General features: G+C 36.0%; 1 non-coding gene across 1 annotated transcript; it reads left to right on the top strand.

Moving 5' to 3' along the window:
- Nucleotides 1-4,629: 4,629 nt before the first annotated feature.
- Nucleotides 4,630-4,736, top strand: LOC125869491 (small nucleolar RNA R71). Its single transcript, XR_007446854.1, has one exon. It is a non-coding gene; the product is annotated as a small nucleolar RNA R71 (small nucleolar RNA).
- The last annotated feature ends 2,181 nt before the right edge of the window (nucleotides 4,737-6,917 follow it).

Genomic DNA, 6,917 nt, shown 5'->3' with positions numbered 1-6,917 from the left:
GTGCATAATAAGGTTGTTAGGGGTTTATTAACGACCTTAAGTCGCATCGAGCCTGCCACAATGACCCTCATCCCACTGTAGCGGCCCCGCCAGTGTGGTGAATTCCAGCGCCAAAGCGGCTGGAATGAAATAGAGAGTTATTTTGAGAATTCCAAAATCCACATTTCACAACACACCTCTAACCAACGACGCTCAGAAAATACCCTTAGGACTAAGATCAATTTCGAGAGTTCTACTCACCCGAATTCAATTCCGTAAAGTCGTACATGATCCTTAACATCTTAACTATCCACTCATGTAATCAAATTCATTAATAAATCTCTCATTTGTTACCAGATTTCCCTACACCTTAAAGACTTCAATTTCGTCTAAATTTGGACTAGGTTGGGAAATTTCAAGATACTACGAAAAAGTTTTTTGGCCCCAAATTTCCCCCGTTGGCTTTTTCATAACGACGAAAGTTAGGTTTACACTAACCAATGTCTAGAAAGATGAAATTGATGCAAGTGGTTTTATGCCATGGAAGAGGAAATTAAGGATTTAGATGTATTCTTCTAGGATTGATGAGATACATTATAGATTGCTTGAAAGTGAAGCATATAGTTATGAGTTGATTGAGATTAAAGTATACATGATGAATTATGACTTGTATGCTTTGAGATTAGAATTGTCTTGAGACTAAGGCATGTATGATGGATGATGATTAGTAATGCTTTTTATAGTTAAGCTTATATGATGAATGTTGATTAGTAGATAGAATTGTTGTGGAAGGATTTACCCACATGATTTATACCATGAATGTGAAATGTTTTCTTACATTGAATGATTTAGGTTGAAAGGCTTGCTCACCTAAGATGAATCAAAGAATCTATGAACTATGATAGATAAGACTTAGCTTGGATTAGCATAAATGCTTCTCCATGATAGATTGAAGTGGTAATATGAGATCCCTTCATGGATAGTTTGACTTGGTAAGACAAGACCATTCATGGTAGCTTGAGTTAGTAGAACTCATGGATAACTTGGATTGAGCAATAGTACCCTTCCAATGGTTAGCTTGAACTAAGCATGATAAGGTGCTTTGCATGGTAGCTTGACTTGGTAAGGCCAAACCATTTCATTGGTAGCTCGGATTGAGAAATAGTACCCTTCATTGGATAGCTTGGACTTGCCCGATAAGGTGCTTTCCATGATAGCTTGGTCTAGCATAATGAGGTACTTTTCCTTGGTAGCCTTGAATTGGTAAATAGTAACCATTCATGGATAATGACTTAGCTTGGATTAGTAAAGTAGTACTCTTCCATGGATAGTAGAAATTGCTAAGGGATTGACTACCCCTCAATCAAAGTAGCATAGTTATGAAGAACAAGGTTACTTCAAGGAAGTATCGTAAGTATGTTTTAAGATGAGATGTAATTGTTATGATGATATATAAGCTTGGATTGTTGCTTGAGTTGCCTTCCTTGATATGTATGACTAGAGGTGGATGACCCAAGTCTTGACTAAGGATAAGTCGAGCTTACTTGAGAAGTATTCCTTTTACATTATGATGATTTATGTGCATTAATTATGCTTATGACTTATATTGTCTATCTCTTATGTTTATGGCTTATGTCTTATGTTGACTAATGCTTATGTTATGCCTATGCTGATGTTTATGCAAGCTATCATATTTAGTACATCTTTGTACTAACACATACTCTTGCCTACATTTCTAATCCAAATGTGTGGTCCAGCGATATCGACTCTCATCCCCGTGGCTAGGATCATAGCAGAGCAAGATTTGAAGATTGGTGAGTCCTCATAGCATTCGAGGATTTGACCACCATTTCCTTATGTCTTTCATTTTATGTTTTGAACTATTATATAGGCTGTGTCCCAAAGGTATTTATGTTTTAGATGGTTTGAGACAAGTGTAATAGACTTTCGCTTCGTTTTATAAAGTCTTTGATTGTGTTGAAAATATTTTAAATTCCCGCTCATTTCTATTACTTTATGTTATGATATGCTAAGTGGCTTGTATGAGGCCGCTCGGGGTCTTGTACGCCATGTTACATCTAGGGGGTACCCCTGGGTCGTGACAAACTTGGTAATCAGAGCAGAAGGTTTAGAATGATTCTAGGATGTCTTAAAACCATGTCAAGTAGAGTCTTGTTCATAAGTGTGAAGCGCGCCACATTTATGAATGAAAGGCTACTAAATGCTTATGAAACTTTGCTTCTTCATTACTCTAAGTCGTGCCATAAAGTTTAACTCTATAAGGTCTGAAACTATCCACAATAAACATGAGTTGTGGATACTAAATATAGAAATGAGCCATTCTTTCTAAGACTGACTAAAAAGAAAAATGAGTCATATAAATTGGGATAAAAATAGTATTTATTACTAGTGAGTCTACTCAAAAGACCTGGAATACTTTGTTATTTATTCTTGAGTAGATGGTCTAGTTGTGCAATATCACCAAACTAGAATATTGAGATCTCTAGTAGAATTAAATCAATTTTACAAACCATTCCTGATATGGTATACTGGCAAATATGGAAAAGAATAAATAAGATGAATCAATAAATATACTTGACAAAACAAATAAAGATCTTATCGATAACATACTTGACAAAATAAATATTTCTTCGCCGGTGAGACGGATAAGAATTTAATGATAAATTTTGATAAAATAATTGCTTAAGACTTCATCAATAGAATAGTTGGCAAAATAAATGCTCATCCATCGATAGGATAAATAATGATCCATTAATATATGAAAAAATAAATGTCCATCCATCGGAAGGATGAATACTAATTCATCATTATGATATATGACAAAGAGAAACTAAATATTTGTCCATTGATAAGAGGAATAATAATCGATTGACAAGAGATATGACAAAGTAAATGCTCATCCAGCAATAGTATATGTGACAAAATAAATATTTGTCTAGTGATAAGGCTTGATTGATAGAAATGTTGGCAAAATAAATGTTCATCCATTGATAGGACAAATAGAGATCCATTGATATATGAAAAAATAAATGTCCATCCGTCGGTAGAATGAATAAATCTACCAATAGGATATATGGCAAACTAAATGTTTATCCATAGATCAGACGAATAATAATCCATTGACCTGATATATGGCAAAGTAAATACTCATCTATCGATAGGATATGTGGCAAAATAAATGTTTATCTATTGATAAGACACGTGGAAAAATAAATATTCATCCATCGATAAAATATGTGACAAAATAAATGCTCATTTGTTGATAGTACGACTAATAATTTGTTGGCAAAATAGATGGTAAAGTAAAATGTCTATCCGCCAATAAAATATATGACAAAGAGAGGGGAGAGAAAAATGATCAAATATTGCAAAGGGTTTTCTTTTTGAAATTGAAAATACCCATGGACTTTTTATATCAGACCCATTTAGTGGTCATGACTAACGTCGTCAATTGGAGCTCAAGTTCGTCGAACATGTCTAAACGAATACCAAACCTGAAGGTCAATTCAGCGAACCCGATGGAGTCTGCATAGTGTACTTAAGCGGATCACCGTTTGGATCTCAGATTGCTTAAATGGACAATATACTTTTCCACATTTTCAAGCTTAGAAGGCGGACAAGAATGAGTTCGCACAACACCTTTGGCAGATCACTGTTTTGGTTTTGACATCGCCTAATATTCCCTTTTCAACCTTTCAATTCCTTCTCAACCTTCACTCACAACACACGCTAGTGAAAGTAATAAAAACAAAAGTAAAGACTTGAGTTGCCTCCCAAGAAGCTCCTTATTTAACGTTGTGGCACGACATAGTTCTCATTTCCTCAACATTCATTTTTGGAATTTGGGATGGTGTCACTAGGCAACGTTCCCTTTTGACCTTAGATTGAGATGAATGGAGATCTGGCACAATTGTGTCTCCAGTTGCTTGATAGATACTTAATGAGACTTCACTATTTGTGATAAAGTGGAGAAGTCATTTTTCAAGTCCTTAAACACTTTATCGGATCCTTCGACCTTATTGAAGATCCTTGTGAGCATTTCCTCGGTTTGGCTTCCTTCATGCCCATCTAGGTCTTTTGGTTATTGACGATCATGGGGAGGAACATATCTATCTTTGTCTGCCTTCCTATCTCTCCAATTTCCACCTCCCTAATCTCTCTAATCATTCTCTCAATCCTTGTTCCAACCTTGATTCCCACCTTGTCGGTGATAATTGGTGTGGGAACCTCTCATTTGGTTTGCCAAATATTGAACTTCTTCATTGTATAATGCCTCAAATTGGTATCATCCGGGAACTGGCAATTGTTTGTTCCAACCGTATTTACTGACTTAAGTCCACCTCCCATGACATGTTTAGACAATAAATTGAGTTGGGTCAACATTTGGCTATGTTTTCATCTCGTTCATTGTCCTTCTTGATTTGTTCCTTACTCATGCTCAGTTGTAGAGTAGGCACATGATCCTCTCTAGTATGCCATGCTCGGTTTACTTTGGTCATGTTATTGAGCAATAAAGCAACCACATCATACAGTTGTCTCATTAATCCTTCTTCGACTAACTGATCAACCACACATTTATTGACTGAATCAAGGCTACAATATAAGTATTGCAACAACAAATTGTCTGGAAAACCATGTGTTGGACATTGTAACAATAGTTCCTTAAACCACAACCATGTTTCATGTAGAGGTTCACCTCCAATGCGTTTAAAATTTTGGATTTGAGTTCTAAGTTTGAATATCTTTGATGGGGGAAAGAATTTCTCCAATAAAGCATCAGTTAACTCTTCCCAAGAAATGATAGAGTCATTTGACAATTCTGTCAACCATCTTGAAGCTTCACCTATTAAAGAGAATGAGAATAACCTCAACCCCACGGACTCTTGGAAGATGTTATTGAACACAAATGGTCCAAACACCTCTAAAAAACTCCTAAGGTGTTCATAAGGATCTCCATGGGCTAAATCCCCCAGCATTCCTCTTAGTTTGAGCAATTCTAGTATTGTTTCAGTTACGTGAAACACAACCCTTCCAATTGTGGGAGGTATCCGGATGGCTCCCGTAGTTTGAACAATATTCACATGCATATCATTCAAATCACCCATGTTGTTAGTTTGACCATAGTGACTATCTTATCACTACCATGGTCACTCATTTTATAAGACCTGCAAATCAACCAACAACAACACAAAAAAACAATCTACTACAACTCAACAAAATTACAAACTAATTTCTCAAATAGAATTCTCAATCACCACTCTTCGGTTGCGGCGCCATTTTATATAACAATCAAATTTCCTCCTTCAAACAAATTAAAAGGAACAATGATTGTAGTTAATAAAAAAACCAACGAAGAGTCAGGATCAAATCACACAGGGAATGGTATATTGTAGAGAATTCTTATCAAGAAATTTGGATTGTAAAATCATTTATTTATAATAGTAAAAAAAAATGGGAGGATGATTTCAGCAATTTAATAAAAATATTTGGTTATCAATTGTCACAATTAAACTAAAATTGCTGGAATTACAAGAAATAAAAATCAATCTAGGGGTGTGGGGATTGGAAATCAATGTCACATAAGGGTGATTGTGCTGCTCTATAGTGATGAACATTCATGAATAGGCTAAGTCATCATCAATGCCGCTAATCTTCTTTCGATCTCATAACATCCTTGCATCGAATCTCCTATAAGTCTCATCTATATGTCAATCTAAATAACCCAATACCTTACTTTATTCTCTCTTTCGATACAGAAATAGGGCAATAGATCCGACCCATAACCTCTATTTTCAAGCAAGTTATAGACATTAAACCTAAATTGCTAGTATTGGACTAATTACCAATCAATCTCTTTCGAGCATTGACCGGAGATCAGAAGTAGAAATTAAGTTTGCAACCTTCACCCATAAATTAACACCATGCTAATTAATCCAAATTCATATATGAACAACAACAAAACAGAGCCCAACATAATACCCACTACATTAAATCAACACCCAACCCCATAATTCCATCCCCAAATCTTGGGGTTTTATCCACCCTTCACAAAAAGTAAAGAAATTATACCTTCCATGAAAGCAGCCATGGGTAACATGAAATTAAGCAATTACAAGCATACCTACTTTCAGTCAGCGAGATCGTTTGATTCTGCCTTTCACGTTCGGCATATCATCGAGTACCACCTTGGTTCACCTTTAATTTTTCTCCATGCATTTCGCTTTCAGTGATGATCATTAAGTTCACCTTTCTCATTCGGCGAGTCACCTTTTCCTTTAGAGTTCGCCAACTTGTATCGATAGACACAAGTGTTGTGCACTTTCACTTTGGGCGAGGTCATGCTCATTAGGTGATTCACCTTACTTGTTTGGCGATTATCAATATATAGTTTGGATTATTTTTTGTATTTTTGGCCATTATTTCAAACATTCATCCTTGTCTTATTCATTAGCCTTCATAGATACAAAGCATCAACATATCATCAGAATAGGACAAAATTAGGCATTGATGACACTAATTATTCAGCTAAATAGACCTCAAATGAGTGTAAATCTACCACTCGTCAACAAATTTGTCACTATATCATTTACAATCCTCAACTCATTAGCCAACGATTCAAAAGGTCCCAAAACCAGAGGTATAGGAGAATCCTCCTCCATATGCAGGGACTTCCCCGAATCAACTTTCCTCTTCTTTGGTTTTACAACCGTGCCTTCACCGCCCATCTTAATGGGAAATATTTGATGTTTGGATTCCACCCAAGTATCACCCGGGAGCACTTACACGTCAGCCCGTTTGCATAACTCTGTGATTAAGGAAGGGACAACAAGGGATAGGCTGTCATGAAGCTTGAACTCTCGGAATTCATTCACGATCAAATGATCCACATTCAGCGGGACATCATCAAGTAAATTGTC

This window comes from Solanum stenotomum, chromosome 6 (genome assembly GCF_019186545.1).
Source record: "Solanum stenotomum isolate F172 chromosome 6, ASM1918654v1, whole genome shotgun sequence".
Taxonomy (NCBI): domain Eukaryota; kingdom Viridiplantae; phylum Streptophyta; class Magnoliopsida; order Solanales; family Solanaceae; genus Solanum; species Solanum stenotomum.
Note: the sequence above shows the minus strand (reverse complement) of the source record. Positions and strands in the feature narration are given on the sequence as shown.